The 21,858-nt window shown below is 43.5% G+C and overlaps 1 protein-coding gene across 1 annotated transcript in view; it reads right to left on the minus strand.

Moving 5' to 3' along the window:
- slc38a3a (solute carrier family 38 member 3a) overlaps positions 1-9,084 on the minus strand; it is a 224,898-nt gene extending 215,814 nt beyond the window's left edge. Inside the window, exon 1 of the mRNA XM_086001973.1 lies at positions 8,977-9,084. The gene's annotated coding sequence lies outside the window, so the exon portion shown is untranslated. The remainder of the gene's footprint in view (positions 1-8,976) is intronic.
- Between the last annotated feature and the right edge of the window lie 12,774 nt (positions 9,085-21,858).

Consider the following 21,858-nt stretch of genomic DNA (forward strand, 5'->3'; position numbering starts at 1 on the left):
CTGGCAGCTAACATAAAATGGAATCCAAAAGTCTTCTATAGGCATATAAATAGTAAATGGGTAATAAGGAGGGGTGGGGCCGATTAGGGACCAAAAAGGAGACCTACGCATGGAGGCAGAGGGCATGGCTGAGCTACTAAATGAGTACTTTGTGACGTAATAAAACTCACTACGCACTTGGTTTGAGTATAAAGCAAGGCTTTAATCAACTTGTTTCAGAACATGGAGGTCTAGTTGTATCCACGAGCTCCTTGTCTTTACAAAATGTCCCTGGCAAGCTGGGCCAACGCCCGAATATTTATACTCCTTGGACGGCGCCACCAGCTGGCCGTCCAGTGTCACTTCACAGGTAGTTTCTCGATGATGAGATTTATGACACTTTGCATCTGTCTTTACCAAGGGAGAAGATGCTGCCAAAGTCATAGTGAAATAGGAGGTAGTTGAGATACTGGATAGGCTAAAAATTGATAGAAAGGCTGGCTGTACTTAAAGTTGATAAGCCACCAGGACCAGATAGGATGCATCCTAGGATGCTGAGGGAAGTAAAGGTGGAAATCACGGAGATACTGGCTAATCTTCCAATCCTTCTTGGATACAGGGGTGGTGCCAGAGGACTAGGGAATTGCAAATGTTACACCCTTGTTCAAAAAAGGGTGTAAGGATAAACCCAGCAACTACAGGCCAGTCAGCTTAACCTCAGTGGTGGGGAAGTTTTTAGAAATGATAATCCAGGACAAAATTAACAGTCACTTGGACAAGTGTGGATTAATTAAGGAAAGCCAGCACAGATTTGTTAAAGGCAAATTGTGTTTAACTAACTTGATTGAATTTTTTGATGAAGTAACAGAGAGGGTTGATGAGGGAAATGCGGTTGATGTAGTGTACATGGACTTCCAAAAGGCGTTTGATAAAGTGCCACAAAATAGGCTTGCCAGCAAAGTTGAAGCCCATGGAATAAAAGGGACCGTGGCAGCATGAATACTAAATTGGCTAAGTGACAGGAAACAGAGGCGTGGTGAACAGTTGTTTTTCAGACTGGAGGAAGGTACACAGTGGTGTTCCCAAGGGAACTAGGACCACTGCTTTTCTCTTGATATATATTAGTGACTTGGACTTGGGAGTACAGAGCACAATTGCAAAATTTGCAGATGACACAAAACTTGGAAGTATAGTGAACAGTGAGGAGGAGAGTGATAGACTTCAAGAGGACATAGACAGGCTGGTGGAATGGGCGGACACGTGGCAGATTAAATTTAACGCAGTAAAGTGCGAAGTGATACATTTTGGTAGGAAAAACGAGAAGCAATATAAACTAAAGGGTACAATTCTAAAGTGGGTGCAGGAACAGAGAGACCTGGGGGTATATGTGCACAAATTGTTGATGGTGGCAGGGCAGGTTAAGAAACCGGTTAAAAAAGCTGGGATCCTGGGTTTTATAAATAGAGGCATAGAGTATAAAAGTAAGGAAATTATGATGAACTTTTATAAAACACTGGTTCGGCCACAACTGGAGTATTGTGTCCAATTCGGGGCACTGCACATTAGGAAGGATCTGAAGGCTTTAGAGAGGGTGCAGAAAAAATTTACAAGAATGGTTCCAGGGATGAGGGACTTCAGTTACTTGGATAGACTGGAGTTGTTCTCCTTAGAGCAGAGAAGATTGAGAGGAGATTTGATAGAGGTGTTCAAAATTATGAGGGGGTCTAGACAGAGTAGATAGAGAGAAACTGTTTCCATTGGCAGAAGGGTCGAGAACCAGAGGACATAGATTTAAGGTGATTGGAGAAGATCCAAAGGCAACATGAGGAAATTTTGTTTTACGCAGCGAGTGGTTATGATCTGGAATGCACTGCCTGAAAGGGTGGAGGAGGCAGATTCAATCATGGCTTTCAAAAGGAAATTGGATAAGTACCTGAAGGAAAAAAAATTGCAGGGCTATGGGGAAAGGGCGGGGGGAGTGGGACGAGCTTAAGTGCTCTTGCAAGAGAGCTGGCACGGGCTTGACTGGCCGAATGGCCTCCTACTGTGCTGTAACCATTCTATGATTCTATTGTATTAGTGGAGCATTAAAGTGACAGGTGACCGGAAGCTCGGGGGTCACACTTATGGCCTGAACAGAGGTGTTCCACAAAGCGGTCACCCAATCTGCGTTTGGTCTCCCCAATGTAGAGGAGACCACATCTTGAGCAACGAATACAGTCTACTAAATTGCAAGAAGTACAAGTAAATCGCTGTTACTACTTATTGGTTCTTATTACATCATAATCTCTCTCACTTTCTTTTAAAGGACTGATATTTACCAACACAATTAACTTACCAATAATTATGGTCTTTCTAGATGGTACGGCGGGGAAGAGGGATGTTAAGTCCACCTCCCAGGTCAATAATGTAAAACACAGAAGAGATGGGGAGAAACCAAACTGTAAGAGGCCTCACCAAATAGTTATAGACAAATGTAATCTCGAAAGTCACAAACCTGTGCACTACACATGTGCAGAGAGTATTATAAGTGGATACTGAAGTACAACATTTGTTTTTTTTGTATTAAACGCTCTGGAGATTTCTCCAATTCTGCACCGATTTTAGTAGATGTGAACAGTACAGCCCTGCTGTTTAAGTGCTACTGTTAGTATATGGCAATTTCCAGTGTTCAAATCCCCTTCAGTAGTTATTCAGAATAGAACTTTGTCAAACATTAAACCCTCATGGGTTATTGCAGTGAGGACATGTACAAACAGTGATTTTTAAGAAAACATTTCCCCCCTCTATTCCAGGAGGCACTGAATTATGCCAGGGGTTGGGGGTATTGGCTGCACAGGCATTCACCAGTACTTCACCACATGGCCACATCAGCAGTCCTTTCAACTGTTGTGGAGCATCACAGCCGACCTCTATGACATCCTGACCAGACAGACATCGGTAAGCACGCATTTTCCATTAACCGTGACTAACTTTTTTTTCTTTGCCTCACCAGCTAGCCTTTTAATTTTTTTTTTTAAACCATGCACCATTGGTGCAAATCTCTATCTTGCAGGGTAACAAAATATGCATCAGATATTGCTCTGTCTTTGTGAAAAAGTGAGTGGCAAGTACTCACCTCAAAATATGCATCTTTTTCCTTTGAATATACACAGTACATTTGTGGAATGCAAGAATAGATATTTCCTCAGTATTTTAACTGTTCAGTACAGGAAACTTTTTTATCCGGCACCGACGGGACCGGCGTGGTGCCGGTTGATCAAAAAGTCCGGATTACAGAGAGGTATACTTACCAAGATATGAGAGCCCCGTACACGGCCACAGGTGCAGGAGCCCCGGTTACACGGCACTTGTGCAGGAGTCCCGGTTACACAGCCACAGATCCAGGAGTCCCTGTTGCACGGCCACAAGTGCAGGAACCCCGGTTACACGGCCACAGATCCAGGAACCCCGGTTACACGGCCACTAATATATAGTAAAACTTACCTGAACCTACTCCTGAATTTTGCCGGTTAAGAGAGAGTTTCCTGTATATCCAATTGATAGTGTGTTTATGTAAGTCAGGAACCTAATTGTACTTAATGTTCTCAATTTCAATGATTGTGCATTGCAGAATTTCAGGGAGTTGTGCAAATGTTATGTAACACTGGTAATTGATTATGGATTCCCCCATTGAACACAAAGAAAATAATTTTTACAGGTATAAATTTGATTAACAGGGATTAAATATGTATCCTGTCAGCTCCAAAGGACATTTGGGTACTTGGTGGACAAGTAAGCACACGGCTTAACAACTGGCAGTCTATTTAGTGGGACACATGATATTTTGTACCAATTGCCAGCACATCATCGGCTATTTTTAAGACTTGTACGATAGTAGTTGACCGGCTGCTGTGTAACTGGCTGCCACAGAAACAACTAGATGTTAATTGTAATAATGAGATGATTCTGTTAAGCAAACAGAAGCCTCGAAATTTTAAACAGATTAACACCTCAGTTAAAATATTGCAGAAAGGAATTTCATACAAACACACTAAGTGCCCTTAAGCTAATATTCATACTACATAATTTCAAGACTGGAAAAAAAAACTTTTATAGATAAAAGATGACTTATTCAAAATGGTTCTTGCATTGGATGGCAAATGCTATAATATTCATCTAGTTTACATGTACAGTACCATGTTATTGTCAGCTGTGGCTCAGTGGTAGCAGTCTCGCCTGAGTCAGAAGGCTGTGGGTTCAAATCTCACTCCAGAGACTTGAGCACATAATCTAGGCTGACACTCCAGTGCAGTGCTGAGGGAGTGCTGCACTCAATCAACATCACCAAAACAGATCAGATAGAAAGAAAGATTTGCATTTATATCGCACCTTTCACGACCACCAGACGTCTCAAAGCACTTTACAGCCAATGAAGTACTTTTGGAGCGTAGTCACTATTGTAATGTAGGAAACACGGCAGCCAATTTGCACACAGCAAGCTCTCACAAACAGCAATGTTGTAATGAGCAGATAATGTTTTTTGTTATGTTGATTGAGGGATATATATTGGCCAGGACACCGGGGATAACTCCCCTGCTCTTCTTTGTCCACCTGAGAGAGCAGTTAATGTAACACCTCAGTTTAATGTCTCATCCGAAAGACGGCACCTCCGACAGTGCAGCACTTCCTCAGCACTGTACTGGAGAGTCAGTCAAGATTTTATGTGCTCAAGTCCCTGGAGTGGGACTTGAACCCACAACCTTCTAACTCAGGTGAGTGTGCTACCCGCTGAGCCACAACTGACACTGATCAGCTGGTCATTATCGCACTGTTGTTTGTGGGATCTTGCTGTGCGCAAATTGGCTGCTGCATTTCCTGCATTACAACAGTGACTACACTGCAAAAAGTACTTAATTGGCTGTAAAGCGCTTTGGGACGTCCTGAGGTTGTGAAAGGCGTTATATAAATGCAAGTCTTTCTTTCTATAATACATTGTAAAAGCTTAAACTAGTATGTGCATTATTTGGGAGTTGCACTCTATGTGGTAAATGTGTTCCTTTGATAGGCTTCTTTCTGTCCATAGCGTAAAGCAATAGAATATTGGCTCCTCTAACAGTGCGTCCTGCTATTAAACATTGGCCCAGAAATTCGGCTCTCCACGGGTGAGTACGCACGGGGTACTCATCCGTAGGCCGAATGGAAATGCTGGTTTCCTGCACGCACTGCGCATGCGCGGGAAACCGGCACTTCCGATCCTCTGAACGAAGGGGTTCAGAGGTCGAACGCACACGCAGGGGAGGCTGCACCTGCGCTTTGAACTTAGTTTTTTTTTGCAGGTTTTCACGCGAGGTTAAGCCTGCAGGATTTACACATTTAAAAAGCAGGCGTAAGGCCTGCTTTTTACAAGGTAAGTGGTCAATTAATTAAAATTAAAACGTTTTTTCCACAGGTTTATTATTTTTAAATAGTTTAAAGCAAGGTAAGTTTATTTTTAGCCCCGTTTTTTTATAAAATTATTTTTTTCAAAAATTTAAATCATTGTTTAAAATAGTTATTTAATGTAATTTATAGTTTATTTAAAAAGTGTGATTTAAAAAAAAAAAATTATTTGAAGGTTTACTGCTATTTTGGGGCCCGTAGTATTCATAAGTATTCACAAGTCTTCCTGTCAATCTTATGAATGGGCTTTTCCCTCCTCCGATTTGCTGCCCATGGCTCACGTGATCCCAGGGGACGCATCGCACTAACTACGCCCCTGGGACACGCAAGCACAGCGCGCCGGCAGCTGGGCCAGGCCCCGGAGCGGAATTCCACGGGGCCCTACAGCTCAACTGCTGGCGCGCAAGGTAAGTGCAGGTCGGGGGCTTGCACCCGCGGGAAGCCCCGACCCGAATTTCTGGGCCAATAAAGAAAGAATGACTTGCATTGATCCTGTTACTTAACTGATTAACCTGCATTGCTCCTGCAGAGGGCATCTTCAGAGGAGATTTTAAAATCTAGAGATAATTTAAATAACAGCATCAACAGGTTTAATTGGGGGGGGAAAAAATCACTTTTTAAATTCCTTTTTGAGACATTCTGGAACTGACCATGTGAGAATAATGTTTCTCCGCTCCTCAGTAATGAAAATCAATAAAGGTGCAACTTTAAAACTCTCGAGCAGGGACTCACTTTCTCTAGCTTAGTCTTTCAAAGCTAAACTGGTTCACACTTTTAAAAATCATCTTCTTGCAGAGACAGAAAGACATAAAATGAGACACAGTGTGCTACCCACTGAACCACAGCGGACACTGATCACCTGGTCATTATTGCATTGTTGTTTGTGGGACCTTACTGTGCGCAAAGTGGCTGCCCCATTTCCTGCATTACAGGAAAGAGAAGCTGCTCCACCATAAATCATAAAATGGAGTCACTGAGTTGCCAGTCAAAGTTATTCACCTTGAGGTGAGAGCCTACACTTTCATGTGTGAGCAGGAGGCTCCCTAGCATCTGCTTAGCTAAGCCCCCTCATTGTGTAAATGGAATGGAATGACACCATGGACCATCAGTTGTCACAAGGAGAGATCTTCTCACAATTGCACAAAATGTTTGAGATTGTAAATTACCACTTACATAGAATGTACAGCACAGAAACAGGCCATTCAGCCCAACTGGTTCATGCTCCACACCAGCCTCCACCCACCCCTTTATCTCTGTATACTAATTAACACTCCAAACTGCTATTGGAGAGACTTAAATGATCTTTCAGATTGTTACAAAACAAAAAGATTAATCTTGCAATACAGAAATATAGGCATCAGCGCAGGCAAAATCCAATTTGCCACACCTCCCTTGAATCTCCACTTTCTGGCTCTTCTCTCTTCCCCTGGGTCAATACTGACCTTTTGTCTATAGTAGCAACATGCGGCGTAAAATTGCCCCTGTAAGTCAATTAAATATTAACTAACTGCAATGCCCTTGAATCAAGCCTCCATTGGCGCACAGATGTTCTGTATCATCACACAGCATTGTCTGAGTAAATTTTCTTTAAATATTATGCGTTGCATGCCAAGAGAAATGTGAATTACCCATTGCCCAATATGCTGCTTCGGTTTCGACAATTGCTCCTACACTTGAACCCGCAGAAGGGGCGACGTGGAGCACAAACACAAACCATGTGCCATAAGCCTGCTGTTTTTTTCCACAACTTCTGCCAGTACCTTTCTGTGCTCAGCTGGGGAGATACTAAAGTCCAATCTATAATGTCTCTCTCCCTCACCCCAAGCTCTGCCACTGCTCAGGGTACTGGAAGTGAGAGTCAGTAACAAAGAAAGATGTTTACCTATTTTGTGTTTTTCTCCTGAATCGCACACACTTTAGCCTAGAAGGCAGGTAGATGATCTATGCCCCAGTCGCAGTCAATGTGGCCGGCTGGCGGCCAGTTTGAAGCGCACGAAAACAGACCAAGGTTTTCTATCCCTTTCTTTGAGGAATGCCTGGACTCTGGCGAGTGCCTCTGCAATTCACAGTACAGCCAGAGATCAGCAACTCACCCTGTGGGTACTCTTGAGCAAGGACCTGCATTGAACCTTTGTATTTTTGGAGCTCTAACATGCAATAGCTCACATTAAGTTAAAGGGAGATTCAAAAATAGGGTTTACAGTTTCCACATTTTTCCTCAATTTTTAGTATTTATTCATAGCCAAATTTAGACCTTTTTGGGTTCTTTTTAAGCAAAATTGGATTTTAAGGTTTTAAAAATAGTTCTGCTCAACACTGAACCAAAGATAACAGGGTCTAAAATCCCACAGAGCTACAATATGTGATTATTTTTGTCTAAAAATGTTTACCACCACAAAACTGTGTTACCATTTCAGAAGTTTTACATTTCACAAGTCGATTCATTTATTACTTCACTAAAGAAAATATTAAACCATACAGGAAACTAAAAGGAACCTGGAATGCAAGGCCAGTTAGCAAAAGTAGCATTTTCCGAATTTTCATCCAGTGTTGCTTTATGGGTGGCTTTCAGTTTGAACAGGAAACTAAAATCCCTATCCAGAATATAAATGTGCGTAAAGTATATTTTAATAACTTTAAAAAAATGTTTTTTCTGCAAACAGTAGCATATGGAAAAGAAAGGCCTGCCTTGTGCCTTAAATGCACTAAAAGCATGAAGACTCAACACAATAATTTCCCCATGCCATAAAAAAACCCATAAAATCTAAATATGATATAAATACGATGCACAGCGGAGAAGTAGTTTACTGGGACAGCAACCGGACGTGATTAGCGAAGATAAAAACCCCACAGGCCCTCACACTTGCGCACCTGTGAGTAATTAGGCCCATCACCCTGTGGTTCATATCCCACTAATCCACCACTTACTGCTGTGTGGCTGATGTTGGGAGTCTTCTCCCTGCCAGCCTCCAACTCGTTAATTAAAAAAAAAATACCATGTATATTTAATCTGTCCTAATACTGTAAAAAGAAAAGAAAGCAAACATTTATGAAACACAAAGGTTCACTGCTGCTGGTCACTGACCTCAGGTTCTTGTGTAATATGCCCCTTTGTATCTGCTATATGATTACTCCCAAGGCCTTAATAAAATCTGACATCCTCAGTCTAATAAAACCTAATAGTGATCAACAAGGCAAGATTTCTTAAATCCAGTCTGTAGTCAGGTAGGTCCAATGCTGATGCCAATTTAGATGCTTTCCTGCTAACTTGGGTTGCCACCATAATGAAACAATTACATTTTTTTAAGTCTGCGTTTGCACATAGATATATGCAATATCTGATGTGTGCAGCAAACATATGTACACAATTTAATTTAGAAATGGCACTACAAATTTGTAATTCAAGTATAAATGGGTCAGCTCCACTAATTCACCCACAAGGATTTAACTTCTAAGCCCGGATTACAGTACTGGTCTTATCAGGAAAGAGGTATTAGCGAGACTCTAGTGTACATTGAACAATCTCAAAAGGAACAGATCGTATGCTCAATGTATTACGGAGTCATCGTCACATACCTGGTTGTACTGCCTCAGCTTGGACAGTTATTTACACAGTCTGGCGAGATGAATGATTCATTATTTCCGTAACAGTTACATTGAGTTCTGGTTGTTTTGACTTTGTCTCCACCTGTAGTACAGAACTGCAATCTGTAAGTGCCAGATTAGCTCAGTGGTAGCATCCTCACCTCAGTCAGAAGGCTGCGACTTCAAGATCCACTACAGGATTTAAGCACATAATCTAGGCTGACACTTCAATGCAGTACTGAGGGAGTGCTGCATTATCAGAGGTGTTGTCTTTCAGGTGAGGCATTAAGCCAAGCCCCGTCTGCCTGTTCAGATGGACATAAAAGATCCCATGGTTCTATTCAAAGAAAAAGAAGGGAGTTCCTCCTGGTCAACATTTATCCGTCAACAAGCATCACCAAAAATAGATTAATTGGTCATTTGTCTCAGTTGCTGTTAGTGGCTCAAAGTGGCTGCCATGTTTGCCTACATAACAATAGCTTTTAAAAAATTTGTTCCTGGGATGTGGGCGTCGCTGACAAGGCCAGCATTTATTGCCCATCCCTAAATGCCCTCGAGAAGGTGGCGGCGAGCAGCCTTCTTGAACCGCTGCAGTCCGTGTGGTGAAGGTATTCCCACAACTACACGACCGAAGTAATCCATTGGCTGTGAAATGCTTTCGCATGTCTTGAAGACATGAATGCCACAAATGTTTTGTTGCAGTAATCCCCAGTGCAGGACTCATTATTTAAAACAATACTCACTGGGAACTTTATTGTGCAACAACCTAAACTTTAATCCACAGCTCACCAATGAGCATTTGGTTTATAATCTCTAAATTGACTTTAGGGTGGCATCCTGCTTCCGCATGCTGGCCTTTCGCATCCCCGCTTCCCAAAGTAGACCACCATTTGAGAAGCCCGACCTGCTTCAAGCTGTGGTTAAAGTTAGATTTAAGAGCAAGGATAGACAGTGCTGTCACCTCTTAACCCTGTTTCTCTCTCCACAGATGCTGCCTGGCCTGCTGAGTATTTCCAGCATTTTCTGTTTATATTTCAGATTTACAGCATCCGCAGTATTTTGCCATTTGTACAGGTGCTATCACCTCACTTGGATGAACTTTCCTACAGCAAAATTGCATTAGAGCGTTAGATCATGATTTGGCCCAAGCTTAAAAATCTGTTCCATTTTCTGCTTTTTCCCAGTTCTGACAAAAGGTCATCAACCTGAAACGTTAACTCTGTTTCTCTCTTCACAGATGCTGCCTGACCTGCTGAGTATCTCCAGCATTTTCTGTTTTTATTTCAGATTTCCAGCATCTGCAGTATTTTCTGTTTGTATTAGTATCTTAATAATCTCTCTACAGGGACATGATGTGACTGCTTTAACCCCTTATTACTGCATTTCTTTAGCAGATTTACCAAATGTGGAAAGGTTTTTTACATTGCACAGTTGTAGCTGAAACAAACACTTTTTTATGTTTCTATTTCAGATTTCCAGCATCTGCAGTATTTTCTTTTTGTATTAGTGTTTAATTCACTGCCACCTCTCTTCCAGGAATGCCCACCTTGAAGAAGTTCTGCTCTTCTCTCCGACAGGATTTCCGTTTGCCTCTTTTACCTTGTTCAGCTTCATTGCTTTCTGTCTCCCTTCTCGTGTTTGATCAGGTATCTGCCAAAACTCGCTTTCACAGCCACATATCTTTCCTCAGCAACTGTCTCCGGCTCCGACTTACTCCACGTGGATTCCAACTGAAATTCCACCTCGTGTTTTGGATCCACCCAGGACTACAGATATCTCCAAGATATTCAGCGTTCCTCGAACCACTGCTCTCGCCGCCACATGAACACTCACGACCTCTCTCTTCAGCAGCACCGACTCACTATCTCAAAGCTGTCCTGGTCCGCAGTTCCATTTCATCCTTCGCCTCATCCGGCACTTTTACAAAAAACTTTTTTCTTTTTCTTTTCAGGTGTCAAGGATCGCAAGCTTCAACAACTCTTGGACACCAACGCCCCTCCGGAACCTTCTTCTCCTTCACTTTTCTCTGACTCCATCCCTTCTCCCAATCTCACCCCCTGCCGCGTTTTCACTATTCCTTCTGACCTTCCCCTCTCTGACCCCGAACGATCAGTCCTCAGCAAAGGCCTGAGCTTCATCCACTTACGCCCCCACCTCAATGAATTTCGAGCTCGGCATGATGCTGAGGCTTTTTCCGGCGCCTTCGTCTCCGTGCCCACTTCTTCCCCCTGCACGGCTGACCCTTTCTCCCGCTTTCAGAATTCTCGTTCTACCTTAACCCCTCCCTCTGGCCTCTTAACCTCTCTAGATCTTTTCATTGCAAACTGCCGGCATGACATCGGCCGTCTCAATTTATCTGCATCCCTCACTCACTCCAACCTACCTCCCTCTGAACTTGCAGCACTCCATTCTCTCAGATCCAACCCCAACATTGTCATTAAACCTGCTGACAAGGGTGGTGCTGTTGTTGTTTGGCGAACCGACCTCTACCTAGCGAAGCTGAATGCCAACTCTCCAACATCTCCTCCTACCTCCGCCTGGACCATGACCCTACTACCGAACATCAAGCCACCATTTCCAAGACTGTCACTGACCTCATCTCCTCTGGAGTTCTTGCCCCCATGGCCGCCAACCTCATAGTTCCCCAACCCCGCACAGCCCGTTTCTACCTCCTTCCCAAGATCCACAAACAGGACTGCCTGGTAGACCCATCGTTTCAGCCTGTTCTTGCCCCACGGAACTTATCTCAACTCTATTTTTTCTCCCCTTGTCCAGTCTCTTCCCATCCCCTCCGCCACTTTAACAGTTTCCTGGCCCCAACCGCCTCCTTTTCACTATGGACGTACAATCCCTCTACACCTCCATCCCCCACCAGGATAGCCTGAGGGCGCTCCGCTTCTTCCTTGAACAGAGACCCAACCAGTCCCCATCCACCACCACCCTCCTCCGCCTGGCTGAACTTGTTCTCACATTGGACAACTTCTCCTTTGACTCCACTCATTTCCTCCAAATCAAAGGTATGGCTTTGGGAACCCGCATGGGTCCTAGCTATGCCTGCTTTTTCATGGGATATGTGGAACATTCTTTGTTCCACTCCTACTCAGGTCCCCTCCCTCACCTCTTTTTCCGGTACATTGATGACTGTATCGGTGCCGTTTCCTGCTCTCACCCTGAACCAATTTCCACCCTTCCCTCACCTTCACATGGTCCATCGCCAACTCTTCCCTTCCCTGCCTCGACTTCTCCATCTCCATCTCTGGGGATAGGTTATTGACAAACATTCACTACAAGCCCACGGACTCCCACTGCTACCTGGACTACACTTCCTCCCACCCCACTTCATGTAAGGACTCTTCCATTCTCCCAGTTTCCCAGGCATCAGAGGCAGCACTGAACACCAGAAACAGAAAGAAAAATTCAGCAGGTAAAGCACGTGCAACATCATTGAAACTACATGTGGCAATTAGCATGCTTACAAATAAGAAATTTAAAGAGTGTAAGGCATGCCAAATACTCCGTCTGAAAGACAGTGACAAAAGCCAAGTGAAGGATGCAAAATATAATAGCCAAAGGATCACTATGACTGTTAAAAACACATGTTGAAACATATTGCTATTGCACAAGGGCAACTTTAAGATAAATATTACTTGGAACAGTGGGACTGATGCTGAATGAGACTAGTCAGATACCACAGAAATGCCTTAAAAGCAAAAATATGCCAAGAACAGGGTACAGTCCTGCTGAGCAGCTCTGTAACTGGGTTCTTTGTGTGCTGGGCACTGACGGAAATCTCATGACTTATGAATGAATTCACTAGTTCCAGTAAGTCCTTGCATCCTTCGCTTGTTCACTGTGGTGTCATGCCCTGGAAATACTGGATTGCCAAACATTGCACTTGTAGCCCCAACCAGCTTTTCTATGCCAGATGTGTTCAAGGACCGTTTATTCCCCTATCTCCACAAATGTTTTGCTAAAGAGGTCGTTGCTCTTCTAGCCTTGACGCGAGTTGGCACTAACCGGAGAATTAACAATTGGGACGTCATTACTCTAAGTTCATCAAGAAATCATTTGCAGCTCATTACTGGGGAAATGAAATTGCACCATTCTGCATTTTTTTCATTTCCTGTAGATATAAAAGATATAACATGACATAGTTTACTGGAATGGTAAGTACAGTGCAGAGGCATGACATAAACTGAATGCTATGGCTTGTTAGATGATGAATATGGCCTTCCTTATTGTTTGAAAGATGATCAACTTCCATATACATTTATCTACTGTCATGGGGCAGGGTGTGGAGATGCCGGTGTTGGACTGGGGTGGACAAATGTAAGAAATCACACAACACCAGGTTATAGTCCAACAGCTTTATTTGAAATCACAAGCTTTCGGAGCGCTGCTCCTTCGTCAGGTGAAGTGGAGAGATGGAGATCTCCATATAGTGTTTTACTCTGTAGCTGAACTCAATAGATGTGCAGCATACACATAGTCCACTTCTCCCTTTATTTGAAGGGACTGGTTTATTCTGAAGTATGGTCCAATAGTGCAAGTGCTTCTTCCAAAACTCTATAGACTCTGGAACAGTTCCCATGGCTTGGAGGGTAGCTAATGTAACCCCACCATTCAAAAAAGGCGGTAGAGAAAAAACAGGGAATTATAGACCGGTCAGCCTGACATCGGTAGTGGGGAAAATGCTAGAGTCCATTATAAAAGATGTAATAGCAGAGCACTTGGTAAACAGTGACAGGATCGGACAAAGTCAACATGGATTTACAAAAGGTAAATCATGCTTGACTAATCTACTGGAACTTTTTGAGGATGTAACTGGTAGAATAGATAAGGAAGAACCAGTGGATGTGGTGTATTTGGACTTTCAGAAGGCTTTCAATAAGGTCCCGCATAAGAGACTAGCGTGCAAAGTTAAAGCACATGGGATTGGGGGTAAGGTACTGACTTGGATAGAGAACTGGTTGGCAGACAGGAAGCAAAGAGTTGGAATAAACGGGTCTTTTTCCGAGTGGAAGACAGTGACTAGTGGGTTACCGCAGGGATCGGTGCTAGGACCCCAGTTATTCACAATATATATATTAATGATCCAGACAAAGGAACTAGAAGTAATATCTCCAAGTTTGCAGACGACACAAAGCTGGGTGGGCGTGTGTGCTGTGAGGAGGATGCAGAGAAACTCCAGTATGATTTGGACAGGTTGGGCGATTATGCTGCATCTGCCATGCATCTGCCCAATGTGGATAAATGCGAGGTTATCCACTTTGGTGGCAAAAACAGGAAGGCAGATTATTATCTGAATGGCAATAGATTGGGAAAAGGGGAAGTGCAACGAGATCTGGGTGTCCTTGTGCACCAGTCGCTGAAGGTAAGCATGCAGGTGCAGCAGACGGTTAAGAAGGCAAATGGTATGCTGGCATTCATAGCGAAAGGATTCGAGTACAGGAGCAAGGATGTCTTGCTGCAGTTGTACAGGGCCTTGGTGAGACCACACTGAGTATTGTGTGCAGTTTTGGTCGCCTTATCTGAGGAAGGATGTTCTTGCCATGGAGGGAGTGCAGCGAAGATTCAGCAGACTGATACCTGGGATGGCAGGAATGACATATGAAAAGAGATTGGGTCGATTGGGCTTATATTCGCTAGAGTTTAGAAGAATGAGAGGGGATCTCATTGAAACTTATAAAATTCTAACAGGACTAGACAGACTAGATGCAGGAAGGCTGTTCCCGATGGCGGGGGAGTCCAGAACCACGGGTCACAGTTTAAGGATAAGGAGTAAGCCATTTAGGACTGAGATGAGGAGGAATTTCTTCACCCAGAGTGGTGAACCTGTGGAATGCTCTACCACAGAAGACAGTTAAGGCTAATTCATTAAATATATTCAAGAAGGAGTTAGATATATTTCTTAAGGCTAAGGGGATCAAGGGATATGGGGAGAAAGCAGGGACAGGGTACTGAATTTGGATGATCAGCCATGATCACATTGAATGGTGGAGCAGGCTCGAGGGGCCGAATGGCCTACTCCTGCTCCTATCTTCTATGTTTCTATGTTTCAAATGCAAGCCTGGACACGGCTGGGCTCTAACAGCGCCAGCCAAGCTCAGTCCTGTCCTCAACTGATGTTCACATTTACAGGTTTTCTGCAGAAGTCACTGGATTACGATCACAAACCAGAGTTCCCAATTTAGCCTCATCGCTAAATATATCAGCTGACATCTTTAAGAACTTTTTTTTGCATGCATCTCAGCCCAGCAGGACTCTTGTACCATCTAGTGGTCAGTATTTAAAATTCAAACGGTTTATTAAGCTTTTAACCTGTTTGGTTAAATTTTTTTTGTATCTTACTTACACGACCGTGAAGATCCATTAATGTGACTGGCTCTCTAGAACAGTGGTTCTCAAACTTTGTTTGGTTGAAGGACACCTTTAGAAATGGATTAGTAATCACGGACCCCCCATCTAAATTATACTATATAAATAGTCAGAAAACTGCTGCATGTAAAGTGTTTTAATAATGGCCCGTAATTTGAGGTCAGCGACGAAGCAAAAGCGTTCGTCACTGGCCCCGAAATAAGCTTCCCACAAAGATCTCGCACTCTCTCTGGCGAGAAGTTCAGCTTTTCCGACATGCAGTTGAAATCAACGTAGTATAGTGGGAATCCCATAGTGCGAGCTGCTGTGATGTCAACAAGCTGTTGAAGCAGCCAACCACATTGCAGAATTCTTACAGACCGGGGAACCAGGAAATCGAAAGCACTAATAATCACTTTTTAAAAAATTTACAGAGGGCAAAATAAAGATTGGGACATATACATTGGGTTAAGGTAGAAACAAGCTTTAAACATAAAATTAATTTTAAAATCTAATCATTTTTAACTTAGAGAAATTTGACATTCCAATTATAAAATTAGTTTTTCACAGCCAGAACGGTTATCAGCAGTCATCATGGGTGACTTTAATCTACATATAGATTGGGCTAACCAAATTAGTAACAATACTGTGGAGGAGGAATTCCTGGAGTGTATACAGGATGGTTTCCTGGACCAATATGTCGAGGAATCAACTAGGGATCAGGCCATCTTAGACTGGGTATTATGTAATGAGAAAGGATTAATTAGCAATCTTGTTGTGCGAGGCCCCTTGGGTCGGAGCGATCATAACATGATTGAATTCTTCATTAAGATGGAGAGTGAAGTAGTTGACTCAGAGACTAAGGTCCTGAATTTAAATAAAGGGAACTATGAGGGTATGAGACGCGAGTTGGTTAGGATTGATTGGGTAATGTCACTCAAAGGGTTGACGGTGGATAGGCAATGGCAAACATTCAAAGATCGCATGGATGAACTGCAGAATTTGTTTATCCCAGTTTGGCATAAAAATAAATCAAAAAAGGTGACTCAACCGTGGCTAACAAGGGAAATTAGGGATAGCATAAGATCAAAAGAGGACATATAAATTGGCCAAAAAAAGCAGCAAACCTGAGGATTGGGAGCAGTTTAGGATTCAACAAAGGAGAACAAAGGGATTAATTAAGAGGGGGAAAATAGATTATGAAAGTAAGCTTGCAGGGAGCATAAAAACTGACTGTAAAAGCTTTTATAGATATTGTGAAGAGAAAAAGATTGGTGAAGTCAAGTGTAGGTCCCTTGCAGTCAGAATCAGGGGAATTTATAATGGGGAACAAAGAAATGGCAGACCAATTAAATACATATTTTGGGTCTGTCTTCACGAAGGAGGACACAAATAACCTCCCAGAGATGTCGGGGAATATAGGGACAAATGAGAGGGAGGAACTGAAAGAAATCAGTATTTGTAGGGAAATGGTGTTGGGGAAGTTGACGGGACTGAAAGCCGATAACTCCCCAGGGCCTGATAATCTACATCCTAGGGTACTTAAGGAAGTGGCCCTGGAGATAGATGCACTGCTGGTCATCTTCCAGAACTCGATAGACCCTGGAAAAGTACCCATGGATTGGAGGGTAGCTAATGTTACCCCACTATTCAAAAAAGGCGGTAGAGAAAAAGCGGGGAATTATAAACCGGTAAGCCTGACATCGGTAGTGGGGAAAATGCTAGAGTCCATTATAAAAGATGCAATAGCAGAGCACTTGGAGAGCAGTGACGGGATCAGACAAAGTCAACATGGATTTACAAAGGGTAAATCGTGCTTGACTAATCTACTGGAATTTTTTGAGGATGTAACTGGTAAAATAGATAAGGGGGGACCATCAGGCAGAGCAGTAGAGGCAGGCAGGTAGTGCAGTGGACCCCTGTGGCCATCCCCCTTTCAAACAGGTATACCAATTTGGATACTGTTGAGGGGGGTGACTTACCAGAGGAAGGCAGCAGCAGCCAACTTCCTGGCACCAGGGGTGCTTCTGCTGCTCAGGAAGGGAGGAAAAAAGAGTGGGAGAGCAATAGTGGTAGGGGATTCTATCGTAAGGGGAACAGATAGGTGTTTCTGTGGCCATAGACGTGACTCCAGGATGGTTTGTTGCCTCCCTGGTGCCAGGGTCAAGGATGTCACTGAACGGCTGCAGGGCATTCTGAAGGGGGAGGGTGAACAGGCAGAGGTCGTGGTTCACATTGGGACCAAACGACATAGGTAGGAAGAGGGATGAGGCCCTGCAGCAAGAATTTAGGGAGCTAGGTAGCAGATTAAAGAGTAGGACCTCAAAGGTTGTAATCTCTGGATTACGCCCGGTGCCACGTGCTAGTGAGTATAGGAATAGGAGGATAGAGCAGATGAATGCGTGGCTAAAGAGTTGGTGCAGGAGGGAGCGCTTTAGTTTCCTGGAGCACTGGGCCTGCTTCTGGGGAAGGTGGGACTTGTACAAGTCGGACGGGTTGCACCTGAACCAGAGCGGGACAAATATCCTTGCGGGGAGGTTTGCTAGCACTGTTCGGGGGGGTTTAAACTAAAATGGCAGGGGTTGGGAACCTGAGCAGGGAGACAGAGGAAAGGAAAACAGGGATAAACGGAGAAGATAGGAAGGAGAAAAACAAAAGTGGCAGTCAGAGAAATCAACGGTTTAAATCAAACGTGGCCACAGTAAATAATAATTCTAATAGGTCTAAGAGCGTTAAAAAAACAAGCCTGAAGGCTTTGTGTCTTAATGCGAGGAGCATTTGTAATAAGGTGGATGAATTGGCTGCGCAAATAGAGGTAAACGAATATGATTTGGTTGGGATTACGGAAACATGGCTCAAGGATGGCCAAGACTGGGAACTCAACATCTAGGGGTATTCGATATTCAGGAAAGATAGGCAAAAAGTAAAGGGAGGCGGGGTAGCATTACTGGTTAAAGAAGGGATTAATACAATTGTAATGAAGGATATTAGCTCTTATGATGTAGAATCTGTATGGGTAGAATTGAGAAATACTAAGGGGAAAAAAACATTAGTGGGAGTGGTATATAGACCTCCAAACAGTAAGGCGGTGGTTGGGGATGGCATTAAAAGGGAAAATAAAGAAGCGTGCAATAAGGGCACAGCAGTCATCATGGGTGACTTTAATCTACATATAGATTGGGCCAACCAAATTAGTAACAATACTGTGGAGGAGGAATTCCTGGAGTGTTTACAGGATGGTTTCCTGGACCAATATGTCGAAGAACCAACCAGAGATCAGGCCATCTTAGACTGGGTATTATGTAACGAGAAAGGATTAATTAGCAATCTTGTTGTACGAGGCCCCTTGGGTCGGAGCGATCATAATATGATCGAATTCTTCATTAAGATGGAGAATGAAGTAGTTGACTCAGAGACTAGGGTCCTCAATTTAAATAAAGGAAACTACGACGGTCTGAGGAGCGAGTTGGGTAGGATTGATTGGTGAATGGTACTCAAAGGGTTGACGGTGGATAGGCAGTGGCAAACATTCAAAGACCAAATGGATGAGCTACAGAATTTGTTCATCCCAGTTTGGCATAAAAATAAATCAAAAAAGGTGACTCAACCGTGGCTAACAAGGGAAATTAGGGATAGCATAAGATCCAAGGAGAGGACATATAAATTGGCTAGAAAAAGCAATAATCCTGAGGATTGGGAGCAGTTTAGGAGTCAACAAAGGAGGACAAAGGGATTAATTAAGAAAGGGAAAATAGAATATGAGAGTAAGCTATCAGGGAACATAAAAACTGACTGTAAAAGCTTTTATAGATATGTGAAGAGAAAAAGATTGGTGAAGTCAAGCGTAGGTCCCTTACAGTCAGAATCAGGGGAATTTATAATGGGAAACAAGGAAATGGCAGACCAACTAAATACATACTTTGGTTCTGTCTTCACAAAGGAGGACACAAATAACCTCCCAGAGATGCCGGGGAACATAGGGTCTGATGAAAGGGAGGAACTGAAAGAAATCAGTATTTGTAGGGAAATGGTGTTAGGAAAATTGATGGGACTGAAGGCTGATAAATCCCCAGGGCCTGATGGTCTACATCCCAGGGTACTTAAGGAAGTGGCCCTAGAAATAGTAGATGCATTGCTGGTCATCTTTCAGAACTCGATAGACTCTGGAACGGTACCCATGGATTGGAGGGTAGCTATTGTTACCCCACTATTCAAAAAAGGTGGTAGAGAAAAAGTGGGGAATTATAGACCGGTAAGCCTGACATCGGTAGTGGGGAAAATGCTAGAGTCTATTATAAAAGATGTAATGGCAGAGCACTTGGAAAGCAGTGACAGGATCGGACAAAGTCAACATGGATTTACAAAAGGTAAATCATGCTTGACTAATCTACTGGAATTTTTTGAGGATGTAACTGGTAAAATAGATAAGGGAGAACCAGTGGATGTGGTGTATTTGGACTTTCAGAAGGCTTTCAATAAGGTCCCACATAAGAGATTAGCGTGCAAAATTAAGGCACATGGGATTGGGGGCAAGGTATTGACTTGGATAGAGAACTGGTTGGCGGACAGAAAGCAAAGAGTTGGAATAAACAGGTCGTTTTCCGAGTGGCAGGCAATGACTAGTGGGGTACCGCAAGGATCGGTCCTAGGACCCCAGCTGTTCACAATATATATTAATGATCTGGACGAGGGAATTGGATGTAATATCTCCAAATTTGCAGACGACACAAAGCTGGGTGGGAGGGTAAGCTGTGAGGAGGATGTCGTGAAACTCCAGTACGATTTGGACAGGTTGGGTGATTGGGCAGAAACATGGCAAATGCACTATAATGTGGATAAATGTGAGGTTATCCACTTTGGTGGCAAAAACAGGAAGGCAGATTATTTGAACGGCAATAGATTGGGAGAAGGGGAAGTGCAAAGAGACGTGGGTGTCCTTGTGCACCAATCGCTGAAGGTAAGCATGCAGGTGCAGCAGGCGGTTAAGAAGGCAAATGGTATGTTGGCCTTCGTAGCAAGAGGGTTCGAGTACAGGAACAAGGATGTCTTGCTGCAGTTGTACAGGGCCTTGGTGAGACCACACCTTGAGTATTGTGTGCAGTTTTGGTCACCTTATCTGAGGCAGGATGTTCTTGCCATGGAAGGAGTGCAGCAAAGATTCACCAGGCTGATAGCTGGGATGGTAGGAATGACGTATGAGGAGAGATTGTGTCAATTGGGCTTGTACTCACTGGAGTTTAGAAGATTGAGAGGAGAGCTCATCGAAACCTATAAAATTCTGTCAGGCCTGGACAGACTAGATGCAGGAAGGATGTTCCCGATGGCCGGGGAGTCCAGAACTAGGGGTCATAGTCTAAGGATAAGGGGTAAGCCATTTAGGACTGAGATGAGGAGGAATTTCTTCACCCAGAGTGGTGAACCTGTGGAATTCTCTGCCACAGAGGGCAGTGGAGGCCAGTTCATTAAATATATTCAAGAAGGAGTTGGATATATTTCTTAAGGCTAAAGGGATCAAGGGATATGGGGAGAAGGCAGGGACAGGGTACTGAATTTGGATGATCAGTCATGATCTCATAAAAGGCGGGAGCAGGTGCGAGGGGCCGAATGGCCTACTCCTGTTCCTATCTTCTATGCTTCTATGTTAATTACTCAGGCCGCCGTTAAAAACCCAGTTACACCTCATTTGAATGGGCCTAACTTTTTATGGGGTTTCGAACAGCAATTCTTCTTCGGAAAAGGGGAAGTTTTCGTCAGATCAGTGATTTCACCGATTGCCAGCTCTCTGGGGGTCCACAGCACAGCCAGTGTCGGAGCAGTGACTGCCACTTCAGGATTTCTGCATTAGGCTGTGTACGTGCTAAATCCTGAAGTTGCGGTCAGTTTCAAAGGCGAAATGACAGCCAACGCTGCCAGTCATCAGGATTGCAAGTTCCGGGCCAATGATTTTAAGTAAACAGGTAACGGAAACTTTGTGATATCCGGCACCGATGTGTTGCCGATTTATCAAAACTGCCGGACATACAAAGTTAATGTTGAAGCATACGGAGGTTTTCATCTCCGTATCTGACAACAAACACTGTTGCTTAGCAACAGCTTCTAAAGAGTCTTCTGCAGCTGCAAGTCTCTAGCTGAAGCTGTTGCTATAGATACAGACCTTGCAGTGGCTGACTGGGAAAAAAAACGAACGAGATCTAAAAAAACTTACAGAAAACGGCTCCTGATTTTTGCCATTAGATCGAGTATTCCGGACATACAACCTCCGGATAAACCAAAGTTTCCTGTATTTACTTACAGATATCAGCGACATTGGTGCGTCTGCTTCTCACTGCAGAGTCTGCCTATTATGGGTGTGAAGTTTGACATTGACACTCAAATCATTCTCCACTTCTCCTACTTGGTCTTCATTGCTGCCACAGCAGAAAATGTTTCACAAATGTTATGTTGTTGGAAAAGTTGCAACACTTTCATTGTTTCTTTTACCAATTCTGGGTACTGATTGGCAAAAGAACCATAAGC

Source organism: Somniosus microcephalus, chromosome 11 (assembly GCF_052327205.1).
Source record: "Somniosus microcephalus isolate GS21.2 chromosome 11, FLI_Smic_1.0, whole genome shotgun sequence".
Classification (NCBI taxonomy): Eukaryota; Metazoa; Chordata; class Chondrichthyes; order Squaliformes; family Somniosidae; genus Somniosus; species Somniosus microcephalus.